This window comes from Chrysochloris asiatica, unplaced genomic scaffold (genome assembly GCF_000296735.1).
Source record: "Chrysochloris asiatica unplaced genomic scaffold, ChrAsi1.0 scaffold00048, whole genome shotgun sequence".
NCBI classification, from domain to species: domain Eukaryota; kingdom Metazoa; phylum Chordata; class Mammalia; order Afrosoricida; family Chrysochloridae; genus Chrysochloris; species Chrysochloris asiatica.
The window spans coordinates 7,821,527-7,835,810 of NW_006408566.1; the positions used below are offsets into that span (position 1 = coordinate 7,821,527).

Genomic DNA, 14,284 nt, shown 5'->3' on the forward strand with positions numbered 1-14,284 from the left:
AAGCTCTCAGTGACTAACTGATTAATTAGAGGGCCAACCCCTCCAGTTGCTTCACCTAGGAAACTCTATGGGAAGTTCTACTCTGTCCTATAGGGTGCCTGCGAGAATCAACTTGCTAGCACACAAGAAGAAGATGATATTGAAATGCAAACAGAAAAAATCTAAATAATGCTACTAATTACCTTGGCAGTTTGGTAAATAAGTCAAAAAGTTTCAATTTTTCGTTAACACATCTGACAAGTAATAAAACAACATTTAAATATGGTTAAAAGTAATTAGAGTTTCTGGGGAAAATAAATCATTAAAATCATCTCTTATATTAGTGATTCAGAGAATTTTATGTTAAATCAGAAAACTGTTTGAGTAAGATTATCCTAGTACTTTAGACTTGGTCTGTTATCAAAGGGCTTCCATAGGATACACTGTCCCAACAACCAGCTCAAAGAATACATTTCATAGAAAACAAAAGGGCCCTTCTCTGTGTGTGAATGTGTGTGTGTGTTTTGTTCAGATTTATATGTCTATGTCTGTAGGTGCTTCAAACAAGCTTCTGTGTACCTAGTTAACTCTTAATGTGGCCATCTATCTACAGAGCTCCAGATGTTCTGTAGGAGTTTTCAGCTTATTCTTTGAATGCCAAAGAAAGGTGCTTATAACAATCATTACAAAATAAGGTGTTTCCATGATCTGTGAGTGTATAATACAATTTTCAAGGAGGAATAAATGACAATTGCCTTCTCATCTTCCAGAAGTTTGGCTTTTTCTGGTTATTTTCAAATTCCTTCTTGGCAATGCATTCATGTCCTTTAGGATAGAACTCTGATCTGGAAATAATAACATATTGATGTTCTGACAGTGCCACTTGAGAGTTATTGCTGGAGGGCTGAAAGCCAACTTGGCTCATGATCATGAAGTCTGACGAAAGCACCTACTCTTAATGGCTGCATGTTTTTATATTTAAATAAATCCTAAAGGCACAGTCAGTATAATTAGATTTTCAGAGACATTAAGAAGCAATTTGACTTTAGAAAATTTTCCATGAAATAAGAAGTCTCAGAGGACACTGAGTCCAATGTGGTCATTTTATAAATAAAGAAACCTGAGTGCAGAGTGTGAAAGGCAGTTTTGTGAGGTCACTTGGGCAATTCAAATCTTTTCTGTTACTACATTACATGCTTATCTCTTAATATGAAATCACAAAAACTAAAACTAAGTAGATTGTGTCACATTTTTAACTGCTTGCTGAGGGCTATCTTTTTAACCAGTTGTTTTCAAGTCAATTCTAAATCATGGTGACCCATGTGTGTCAGAGTAGACCTGTGCTCTACAGAGTTTTCAGTGGCTGATTTTAGGAGTAGAGAATCAGGTTTTCATTTGAGGCACCACTGATTGTACTTGAACCTCCAACATTTCAATTAACAGGTGAGCTAGCTGAATGTTGGTGTTGTTGTTGTTAGGTACCATCGAGTTGGTACTGACTCATAGTGACCTTATGCACAGCAGAATGAAATGCTGCCTGATCCTGGGCCAACCTCATAATTGTTGCCATGATTGAACCAATTGATGCTACCACTTGGCCAATCCATCTCACTGGGGTCTTCCTCTTTTTCTCTGATCTTCCACCCTGCCAAACACGATATCTTTCTCCAGTGACTGGTCCATGAAGTAGGAGAGACGAAGTTTACCCATCCTGGCATCGAGGAGCACTCTGGCGGCACTTCTTCCAACACAGATCTGTTGGTTATTTTGGCAGCTCAAACACCATAACTCAAAAGCATCAATTATTCTACGGTCTTCCTTATTCACTCTCCAGCTTTTGCATCCATATAAGTTTATTGAAAATTCCATGGCTTGGGTCAGGTGCACCTTAGTCTTCAAGCTGACATCTTTGCTCTTCAACACTTTAAAAAGGTCTTGTGCAGCAGATTTGCCTAATGCAATATGTCGTTTGATTTCTTGACTGCTGCTTCCATGAGTGTTGATAGTTGATCCAAGAAGAATGAAGTCTTTGATAATTCCATCTTTTCTCCATTGATAAGAATGTTGTTTATTGGTCCAGTGGTGAGGATTTTTGTTTTCTTTGCATTGAGATGCAATCCATGCTGAAGGCTGTGCTCTCTGATCTTCATCAGCAAATATTTTACATCCTCTTCACTTTCAGCAAGCAAGTTTGTATCATCTGCATATCACAGGTTGTTAATGAATCTTCCTCCAATCCTGATGCCACATTTTTCTTCATATAACTCAGTATCTTGGATTATTTGTTCAGCATACGTGTTGAATAAGTATAGTGAAAGAATACAAACCTGTTGAAAACCTTTCTTAATTTTAAACCATTCAGTTGTTCCCATGTTCTGTTCGAACAACTGCCTCTTTGTGCAGGTACAGATTCCTCATGAGCACAATTAAGTATTCTGGAATACTCATACTTCACAATGATGTCCATAGCTTGTCATGATCCATGCAATCAAAAGCCTTGTGTAGTCAATAAAACACAGGTAAACTTCTTTCTGATATTCTCTGCTTTCAGCCAAGATCCATTGGACATCAGCAATGATATCTCTCATTCCATGGCCTCTTCTGAATCCGGTTTGAACCTCTGGAAGTTCTCTGTCAATGTATGCTTGTAGCCATTTCTGTATTACTTTTAGTAAAACTTTACTCACATGGGCTATCAAAGATGATTTCTGCATTCTGTTGGGTCACCGCTCTTTGGGATGGGCACAAAATATGGATCTCTTCCAATCAGTCAGCCAGACAGTTGTCTTCCAAATTTCTTGGCAGAGATGAGTGAGTGCCTCATGTGCTGCCTCACTTTCTTGAAAGATTTCAATTTGTATTCCATAAATTCCCGGTGCCTTCTTCTATGCCAATTCCTTCAATGTCCCTTGGACGTTTTCCTTCAGGATCATTGGCTGTTGATCATAAGCTACCTCTTGAAATGGTTGAACATCAACCATTTCCTTTTGGTACAGTGACTCTGTGTATTCCTTCCATCTTCTTTTGATGCTTTCTGCATCATTCAATAATGTGCCCAGAGAATCTCTCAATAACCAATATTAACATGTGGTACCAACATTCACCACCACTAGTCTGTCACTTTGCTGTGTTATGCAGATGATACAACCTTGCTTGCTGAAAGTGAAGAGGACTTAAAATACTTACTGATGAAGATCAAAGACTACAGCCTTCAGTATGGGTTTCATCTCTATGTAAAGAAAGTAAAAATCCTCACCACTGGGCGAATAATCAACATCAATATAACTGGAGAAAAGATTGAAATTGTCAAAGACTTCATTTTACTTGGATCAACCATTCATGGAAGCAGCAGTCAAGAAATCAAATGATGTATTGCAATTGGCAAATCTTCTGCAGAAGACCTTTTAAAAGTGTTGAATAACAAAGATGTCAGTTTGAGGACTAAGGTGTGCCTGACTCTAGCCATGGTATTTTCAATAATCTCATATGCATGCGAAAGTTGAACAGTGAATAAGGAAGACCATCAAAGAATTGATACATTTGATTTATGTTGTGAGGAGAATATTAAAAGTACCTTGGACTGCCAAAAGAACAAACAGATCTGTGTTGTCAAAAGTACAGCCAGAGTGCTCCTTGGAAGCCAGGATGGACAAACATCATTTCTCATACTTCAGACATATTGTCAGGAGGGACCAGTCCTGGGAGAAGGGTATCATGTTTGATAAAGTGGAGAGTTGGAGGAAACAAAACAAAAAAAAAGACCTCCATTGAAGTGAATTGGCAAAGTGATGGCAGCAAGGGGCTCAGGTGTAGCAACGATTGTGAGGTTGGCTTAGTAATGTGCAGTGTTTCGGTCTGTTGTGGATAAGATAGCTATGAGTCAGTACTGACTCAATGGTGCCTAACAACAACAATAAGAAGAATGAGAAAAATTACAACACGCAAATATCTAATTTAAGTGGACATTAGAAGAAACTTGATTAATATAATATAGCTATGAAAAAGCTTGGAATTGTAGAGGTAGTGTCAACCTCAAGTAGACTAGATCCAAACATCTTTGACCCTTTCTGATACTCTCTACTTCTTCAAAATATTTCTATTCTTCTCTGCAGATCAAGTGAATTATTTTAGTTCAGTGCTTCCATATAGTATACCTGCTTATGTTACATTCTTTATAGCTTTGTGACCTGAGGAAAGAACTTTTTCTCCTCTAGCTCTCATAATCTCCTGTGTGAGTGATGTAATTGATATCACTGAATTGCACACCTGAATTGTCAAATGTTATATATATTTTCACAACAATATGAAAATCCTATGTATGGACTCTAATGAGCTCATCTTGCATATTATTTCAATTCTGGTTAGTAGGTGGGAGCTGTCTGCAAAGCCCCTATTAACCCAGAGTTTGGATAAGGGAAAGCCATTTTCTAGAGAAAGAAGGAGACTATTCTGTGCAGATCCAGTGGTAAAAATCCATCACAAATGCCTATACCTGAGGAACTTACATTAAATAAAATGAGAGTTAAAATTATGAGTACATACTAGGTGCATAATAAATGACAACTGCCCTTCTTTTTGAAGTAATATTAATAATAGGTCCTTTGATTAAACATTGGGCTGCTAACTGGAAGGTCAGTGGTTAGAACCCAACAGTCACTCAATGGATAAAAGGTAAGGTAATCTGCTTCTGTGAAAATTACAGCCTTGGAATCCTACGTAGTAGCTTTATTCTGCAATATAGGGTTACAATGAGTCAGAATCAACTGTATGGTAGGAGGTTGTTGTTGATGTTTGTTGCTAAGTGCCATGGAGTAGGTTCCAATCCATAGTGACCCTATATAGGGTTTCTGAGGAGCAGCGGGTGAGCTTGAATCTCCAACCTTGCAGCTCAAACCAAGTTTCAAGTCCAGTGCATTAACCCCACAGCACCAAACCAGTAGGTTAGTAGAGTAACAATTTTTAAAATACTGAGTTATTATTCTTTTGTGTGATCTCTTTGTTAACTTTGGTAGAGTACACCTAAATCTACACAGGGGAATATCAATGTAAAAGGGACTCTGAGCCAATGAGAGAATCCTCCTGTCTCTATTACAGTCCCATAGCCCACCAAATCAAATCACCATGACATAATTGCTCTTTATGATAAGTCTTTGTTGATCTAGAAAAATCTGACATCAAGATATTAAAATGATTTTCAGAAAATTCTGAAAATATAAAAAATGGATAAAATGGTAATAACTTTTTACACTTACTTTGGGTTTGCAAAGAACACTCAAGTTCTAGTCAATAAATTTATATTCACTTCTCATTATCTCATTTAATCAATATTTACTGAAGATAAACAATAATACAACACTGTTCTCAACACTAGAAATTTAGGAGGGAAGAAAGTACACTAATCCCAACTTCTTGGATTTATACGTATGAGCAAATCTGTACTATATTGCTAAGTAAGAAAATAAGGAAAACTATAATAGGTTAAGATACAACATCATAATAAATGGAGAAAAAAATTGAAATTGTCCATGATTTCATTTTACTTGGCTCAATAATCAATGTCCATAGAAACAGCTGTCAAGAAATCAAATGAAATATTGCCTTTGGCTAATCTACATCAAAAGACTGCTGTAAACTTCTAAGAAGTATAGATTTTACTTTGATGACTAAGGTTCATCTGACCCAAGCCAGGGGCTTTTTGGTCACCTCATTTGCATATGAAAGTTAGATAAGGAACAAAGAAAGAGGAATTGATGCATTTGAACTGTGGGTTGGCAAGAATACCAGGACTGCCAAAAGAAAAAGCAAATCAGTCTTAAGAAAATACACCTGGAATGTTTCTTAGACGTGAGGATGGTAAGACTTCAACGTCCCTTACTTTAGACTCATCATTAGGCAAGACAATTGCTAGAAAAGGACCAGTGAAGATAAGGCAAACTTTCAGCAAGACTGAAAGACACAATAGTCACAACAATGGTCTCAAATATACCAAAGACACAAAGATGGTGCAACATTTTGTTCTGTTATATACACGGTTGTCACAAGTTGGAACTGACTAAACAGAAACTCATAACAAAAAAGGAGAAAAAAAGTTATAGAAAGATGAGGTTAACCTTTGAGTAAAATCCAAAGGAACTGAAGGAGTGAGTTATCGGAAGAACTGGAAGAAGAGCATTCCAGATAACGATCAGTAAGTGTGACTAATATAAGGTAGAAATATCCTTGAACAGAGAGGAAGGAGATAGAACATGTAAATTTATCAGAATGTGAAGTGTTTCCCATTGTACGGTTTTGCACATTAAAAAAAAAACACTTTTAGCTGATCTGTGAAGAAATGATAAGAAAAGTTGCAAGAGAAGTAGAAAGCTAGGTTTGGAAATAATTTTAGAAATGTAGAGGGTGATAAAAAGGTTTTTACCTAGGTTGGTAGAGGTTGTTGTTGTTGTTAAGTTGTGACTCATAGTGACCCTGTACTGAGTTTCAAAGGAGTGACTGGTGAGCTTGAACTGCCTACCTTGTGATTCAAACAGGTTGGTAGAGGTAGGGGTCTCAGTAAGTAGTCAGATTCCAGGTGTATGTGGAGGGAAAGTCAATAGAGAGGGAATATCAATAAAACTTGCTGATTGATGAAATGCAGTCAAAATGTCCCTTAAAAGCGAGGATGATGAAACTTTGTCTTACATATTTTGACATGTTATTAGGAGGGACTAGTCCATACAGAAGGACATTATGCTTGGTAAAGTAGAAGATCAGCACATGAGAGGAAACCCCTTAATGAGATGGATTAGCACAGTAGCTACAACAATGAGGCTCACACATAGCAATGATTGTGAGGATGGTGCAGGACTGAGAAGTGTTTCATTCTGTTGTACATAGTGTTGCTATGATTCAGAACAAACTTGACAACGCCTAACAATAACAACAGGGTCTAAAGAAAGAGAGACATTAAGGATGATTAAGGTTTTTGGCTAGTGTACATCAGTGTAGTACCATTTTCTGAGCGAGGGAACAGAGGCAGTAGAGCAGGGATTTGCAGAGTTCTGTTTTAGAAATATGTTTGAGATGCCTGTATAGCTAGATAGAGTTATGAAAGCCATTGGATATACAAGTTTGCAGCATGAAAAAGAGTACTGGGTTGGGGATATAAATGTTGGATACATCAGCTTGCAGGCAAGATTAAAACAAGAGTCTGGCTGAGATCACCTTGGCAATGATAGACAAAAATTGAGTACTGGGAGACTTCGAATTCTGGAGGAATTCTAATAGTATGTCTGTAAGTCAAGTGAAGAAGAGTGTGTCAAGGAGGAGGGAGTGAATAGACAAAATGGAATTTCCTAGTGACCTTGACAAAAGCAATCGTAATAGATTTGTGGGAATGAAAATCTGATTTTAGGTGACGGAAGCAAGAATAACTTATTGCTGTGGAGTCCATCCTAAATCACGGCAACCCCATTTTTATCAAAGTAGAACTGTGCTCCATAGAGTTGTCAATGGCTGATTTTTGGAAGTTGATCCCTAGACCTTTCTTTTGAGGTGTTTCTGGATGGACCTGAACCTATAATCTTTTGGTTAGCAGTTGAGCACATTAATAATTTGCACCACCCAAGGGCTCCTAAAGAATGGAAGATGGGAAAGTAGACCTTGAATAGAGACAGCTTTTGGGTTTTGCTATAGCCGTGAGGTGACACATCAGATTTGTTTCTGGTGGGGTCTAGACAGAAAATGTTAAAGTTAGGAGATACATTACAGAATGCATACTGAAAGAATGGTTTAGTGGAGATTGAGAAATTGAAGTTTAAATAGGATAATGAGTGTTTTGTAATTTAGAAAAGGCTATACAAGCATCAGATGTTATAATTATTTCAGCTAAATGAACATTCACAGTCTAACCTTTCATAAGCCACATCTCACAAGCCATTGTATCATGTCCCTTTTATAAATATTTATGGTGACATCATCAACACTCTCCTAACTACTTTTTGTTTGTGTTACACTCATAAGAGTCCCTTTGTTAGTCACAATAATAGCCATTGAGTTTGAAAAAGCATGAAATTGTTCTTGTTCCAATGAACTCACCCTTTTAAGTTCCTTTGACTCATTCTTACTGGACCTGAAGCCTGATGAAAACACAAATGTCACTTTTTAATTCAGTCTAACAAGAAATATCAAATGCTTATTATGGTTAGGCTAAATGTAGATTTTCTGAGGTTTACATATAAGTTAGGATAATTTCATTTAGATATTAAATTCTATCAACCCATCTCCTAAATCTCCATTCTACTGATTCTGCCATATGCCAAGGCAAGGATCTAATAGTGAAACATATTTCAGGAATGGCTGTCTTTGTAGAAGCATTAATCACAAGAAGTTGGGCAAGCACAGGAAAAAAAAAAATCACCTGGCAAATAAAAATATCTTTATGACAATCTAAGTAATAAATATTACTAGTAAATTTAAGGAAGAAATATTATTATTTGATTTGTGCTTTAAAAAGATTACTTATTTTGAAGGTGAATTAGAAGAAGTTAAGAAATAGGAAGGTCGATCAGGAGTCTCATTTAGACCTCTGTTCAATGGATCAAATACCTACAGGAGACCAAGAATCGTGCTAGATTCCGAGGCTAGCACTTATGAGGAAGACACAACTGTGCCCTAAAAAATTTTATAATCGAATGGTAATAATTGACAGGCAGCCAGGCTATATTATCAGTTTAGTTATATGAAGATGAATTAATCAGTGAATTAACCCTATTAAAAAATTAAAGAAATTCATTTGTGGCAAATGTAAAATTAATATGGACCAGAGGATATTTATTAACCTAGAGACATATTTTTGGAGCTGAGAAGTCATGAAGCAGTGAGAATTGAGGACAGTCATGCTGGTTATGGGGAGTTACGAGCTAGTAGAAATGATGAGTAAACAGAAGATGTGAGGAAGGAGAAGAGCCATGCAGAGCAGGAGGAGCGATATGAAAAATGAAGCAACTCTACTGAGAGAAGAAATATGATGAGAGAGAGTTCATTCTTCTAAGGAGAGAGAAACAGATAATGGCGAACATTGTGAGTGTCTTGTTGTATTTCAATTCCAGTCTGGAAACATCTTTAACACAACCTAGCCCTATCACTTGAGAAAACAGGCAACTTGTGGGGGGAAAAAAACAAAAACAAAAACCATTGTTGTTACTGTTTGTAGTAGCTTATTCTTTGAGCAAAGGGAAAAAATGGTCAATAGGTGAGGCAGGTATGAGAACAGGTCTGTACTCTCCGAGAGCACAATTCATGCAGAAATAAAAGACATTTTGAAAGCATTTTTACGTTTGTAAATGAAGCTTGTGGTGCCACCTTTACACTTGACAAAATGCTCCCAGAAAAATTCCTGCCTGCTGACAATGCTTCAGATAGTGTATTGTAGAAGAAAAAGCAAAGAGCATGTTTAATTCACAAGACACTTTATCCGTGAGTAAAACCAAAAAATGAATAACAGCAGAAACAGGATCAAAGATGGCCCCAGGCACAAAAGTGACTTCACAGTGGTCCATTTTCTTGCTTCTCTTCTTTCTCAGCCTATGACGTCCCTTTCATCATGTCTATCTTTTAGATATGCTTGGAACTCATCCTATCAAGAGAAAACGTAGCCCACGTGGTCATTCCATGCACCCTTACAGAATAGCTAATTAAGTATTTGGCCCTGTGATATATTTTAGGGCTATGAAGACAAAAATATTTTCTTTCCTTAAGAATTCAGTAGGAGGACTCAATCTGACAAACAGATAAACAATGATAGGCACAGAATGCTACAGGAACCAGGAGGAGAAGGCCCTAAAATCACTGAATCATGGGGCTCTTCCAGGGAAGGCAATTTAGCTACATCTTGAAAAAGGAGAGAAGACAAAGGGGAGGGGCGGAAAATGTAAGGAATTTGAAAGGAATTATGATCACATGTGTTTAGTAATTCCTCCCAGGTACATGTGGAAAGAAGGGAGCTCTGTACTTAAATGAATTAATTATTAATGGTGGTATATCAGGCACTGTGGCATCTTAGAAACAGAGATGTTTGGGATCATGCCACATACATTATCTTCTTATGAGGACAGTGTTTTCCAATCCACTACAAGCCCACTCTGGCTAATGTCTGTATGTAGGGATGTGTAGGTAAGGATAATCTGAGGGAAAAGTGTCTACACCACCACAGCAGGAAGGAACTCAGATCAACAAATAAAAACGGACACGTACAATTTAGTTATCCGCCTCCAACACTGGACCATGACCTCTCACAGTGCTGAATCCTCACCTAACTGGTCTTTGTTTTCCTTGGGAGCTGGCATAGGGCCTGGCACAAAGTTAATATAAAGATTGTGCATGAGTGAAAGCGCTCTACATTGTTGGGAACATAGAAATTAAACAAAGCAAAGAAGTATGAGGTCTCTGACCCCCTCAAGTCTCAGATGGATGGATGATTGCCATGTATATTTAAGAATAATGCAAAACAGGGTACAATGAATGGATTGCCAGGAACTCTGCTGGGGGGCTCCAGAGAGGGAAAGATGACTTCTATGCAGGAAGGCTGCCAAGGTTTGGAAAAGTTAAGTGGCACTCACAGAGTCTAACGGAAAAGAGTAGGAATCTGAGAGGTGGGACAAAAAAGAGCAAGAAAGAGAGTCTCGAACATGATTGAAGGGGTCAGCAAAGGCACCAAATGCGGGAACGTGCCTTTTCATGGAAAGATGTAGGTGGGAAATGGAGGCAGGCACCAGATGACAAAGAACCTCAAATTCTTCTATGGAAATTACCAACCCTGCTTGCCTGGCATTGGCACATTGCTGCCACTGCCGTCAATAAAGCCACTCTTTTGCCTGCTCTCCTTTGTCTTGACTAAGACACAGTATATAGGAAATACTAACTCTGCTTCCCTCTTTGACAACCTCACAGTGCTACTGAGTTTCCCATATCCTTAGACATTTAAACAAACAGCAACGGTTATTGTTTCCAGATACAGAAATCAAAGTTTGTCATAGAAACCTGTTTAAAATGGATTTCCCCTCCCTTCACATCAAATAGGGGAGCTCTTTGACTTTACAGGATAAGCACTGGACTGTGAACTACAAAGTTGGTAGTTTGAACCTATCAGACACTCCATAGGAGAAAGATGAGGCTCTCTGCTCCCACAAAGATTTACCGCCTCTGAAACTCAATACACAGTCCGTGTGAGTCAGAACTGACTGGACAGCACAAAACAACAGCACCAAGTATCAAGCAGGAAGGAGCCTTGGACTCGGCTACTAACTCAAATGTTGGTGGTTTGTGGCAGAAAGATGTGCTAGTCTGTGTCTGTAAAGATGCACAACTTTGGATACTATGGAATAGTCCTACTTTCCCCTAAATTATCCTTGTGAGTTGGAATAGATTACACAGCAGTGAAGTGGCTTTTTTGTTTTGTTTTATTTTTTGGTTTAGTATCAAGCAGTGCTTTTATTATAATCACTAGAATTCCCAAACATTTCTGCTACACCAAAATTTTTCAAGTGTAATTATGTATCAAAGCAAAAGAGAAATGTTTTTGTATTTTTGAAAGCAGATGTCATCAAAACAGATTTTTATCATTTCTATATTTCACATGTACTTTGAGGCTTTTATAATACCTTTTTTACTGAAGGGTTCAAAATGTGCTACTGAAATTGCAATATTAATTTATCATTCACTTGGATTTATTTCAGTAAGCATTTATCTGTGTTGCACCAGGTGCTATAAGAGGTATGTTGTTATTGTCGTTAAGTGCCATTGAGTCAGTTCCCACTTATAGCAACCCTGTTTAGGGTTTCTGAGGAGTGACTAGTGAGCTTGAACCACCAACCTTGCAGTTCAAACTGACTTTACAGTCCAGTGCATTAACCCGCAGTACCATACCAGGCAGGAATCCATAAGAGGTATAAAGAAATACAAGTACATCTTGGTTATCCCCAAAGCTTATTTCAAATAGCTAGATGTATTCATTAATCCAAAAAATATTTATTGAGTGTCTACTATGAGTCAGATACTTCAATAGATTTGAGATAAAGATATGAATCCAACATGGTTCTCAATTTACTATACACATATAGTGATGGAAGTCCTTTAGGTTGGAAGACACTCAAAATATAACTGAGGAAGAGGTACCCCTCAGAATAGAGTAGATCTTAATGGCATAGATGGAACAAAGCTTTTATTTGCTGATGGGACATGACTAAAAATGAGGAGTACACCATTAGTAACTGGAACTTGGAATGTATGAAGAATGAATCTAGGAAATCTGTTATTGTTGTTGTTAAGTGTTATCGAGTCAGTTCTGACTCATAGCAACCTTGTATAGGGTTTCCAAGGAGCAGTTGGTGTGCTTTACCCTCCAATCTTGCAGTTTAAACTGACCTTGAGGTCCAGTGCGTTATCCTGTAGAGCACTGCACCAGGATTAATGGAAAATTTAACAGACTACAGAAAGATCAATATCCTAGACTTTAGTGAATAACAACAGGAAGTTTAAGTTTTAGCATGTAGGCAATGGAGAGTCATTGGAGCTTGGGCTTTGTTTGGCCTTCTTTTTTCTCAAATAACCAAAATCCATTATATCTTGCTGTTCTCTCTGCCTATAATTCCTTCGTGCCACAAAACAGTTTGCCCTCATTTCCATTCCCTTTAATTTGGAACTGTTACCTAGCCTTTAGATGCCAACTTGAATATTAATTTTAGTAGGACTTTTCCTTGACTACTTTAACTACCATACTACTTTCAAACACTTCCATCACATTCTGTGATTTGATTTTATAACATCAGTCATACTTATGATTAATTTAAAATTATCATTTAATATTCATATTGAAAACAGCATAAACTTCCTATGGACCATATGTTAAAATCCTATGCTTAAATGTCTATATTTTAAAAAGGACAAACTAAATGGAAAACAATCAAAAGAAAACAGAAAAATCTAATAAAGCTAGAGTGAGTATAGAAAGCAAGAGAGAAAAATCAATGAAACCAAAAGTTGATTCTTTGAGAATATCAATGAAATTGACAAATTTTTAGCTAGACTAACAAAGAAAAACAGAGGGAAGACTCAATTAATAAAATCAGAAGTAAAACAGCAGATAAAACTGCTAGCCTTACAGAGAAACAAATTGATTGTAAGAGAATGCTAAAAGTGTGTCAACAAATTAAATAACTTAGACTAAATGGACAAATTCTTACAAATATACAAACTACCAAAACAAACTCAAGAAAAATAAGAAAATTTGAAAACACCTACAACAAGTCATGGTGTAGCACTGTAAGATAAGCACTCGAACACAAGGTTGGTTTGAACTGCAAGGTCGGTGGTTCAAACTCACCAGCTGCTCCTCAGAAATACTACATAGGGTCACTGTGAGTCTAAACACACTAGAAGATACTTAACAGAAACAACAAAAACATAACAAATAAACAGACTGAATTAGTAATTTTAAAACTCTTCCCACCCCCTACACACAAAATCCAAGGAACAACATTTAAAGATTTAGTATTAATAATTCACAGACCCTAGCAAAAAAATAAAATGTGACCGGTGCTACCCTGATTTCAAAAGTAGGCAAAGAGATCACAAAAAGAGAAAAATACTGGCCAATATCCCTTATGAATCCACCATTTGTCTGTCAGTTGGTCATACTGTGGTGGCTTGTATGTTTCTGTGATACTGAACGTAATGCCACTGTTGTTTTAAATACCAGCAGGGTCATCCATGGTGAACAGGTTATAGCAAAACTTCCAGACTAAGATGGACTAGGAAGAAGTAGAGATGGATTATGCTCAATGGTTAGCCACTGAAAACCTTATGAAGATGAGTCTTTCAGGTTGCAAGGCACTCAAAATATGACTGGGAAAGAGCTGTCTCCAAAAAGTAGAGTTGGTCATGAAGATAAGAATGGAGGAAAACTCTCAAGATCTTCATTTGCAGAGGAGACACAACTAAAAATGAGGAGAAACAGCTAAAACATCCATTAATAATTGGAACATGCAACATTCCAAGACCTAATCTAGGAAACTGAAGTTGTCTAATAAAAAGCATAAAGATAGATATTCTAGGCATTCATGACCTGAAATGGACTGGTATTGCCATAACAATTCTGGCAATCATATGGTTTACTATGCCTGGAATGACAAATTCATCATCAAAAAGAATATTTCATTATCTATCTAAAAGTCCAGCACTGTCTGTGATAGGATAATATCCATACACCTACAAAGAAGAGAAGTTAATACCACTATTACTCAAATTTATGCACCAACTACTAAAGCCTGCA

At 37.2% G+C, this 14,284-nt stretch overlaps 1 protein-coding gene across 2 annotated transcripts in view; it reads right to left on the reverse strand.

Moving 5' to 3' along the window:
- The window catches only part of PDE4B (phosphodiesterase 4B, cAMP-specific), an 814,686-nt gene that overhangs the window by 400,676 nt on the left and 399,726 nt on the right, over nucleotides 1-14,284 (reverse strand). The window lies entirely within an intron of this gene.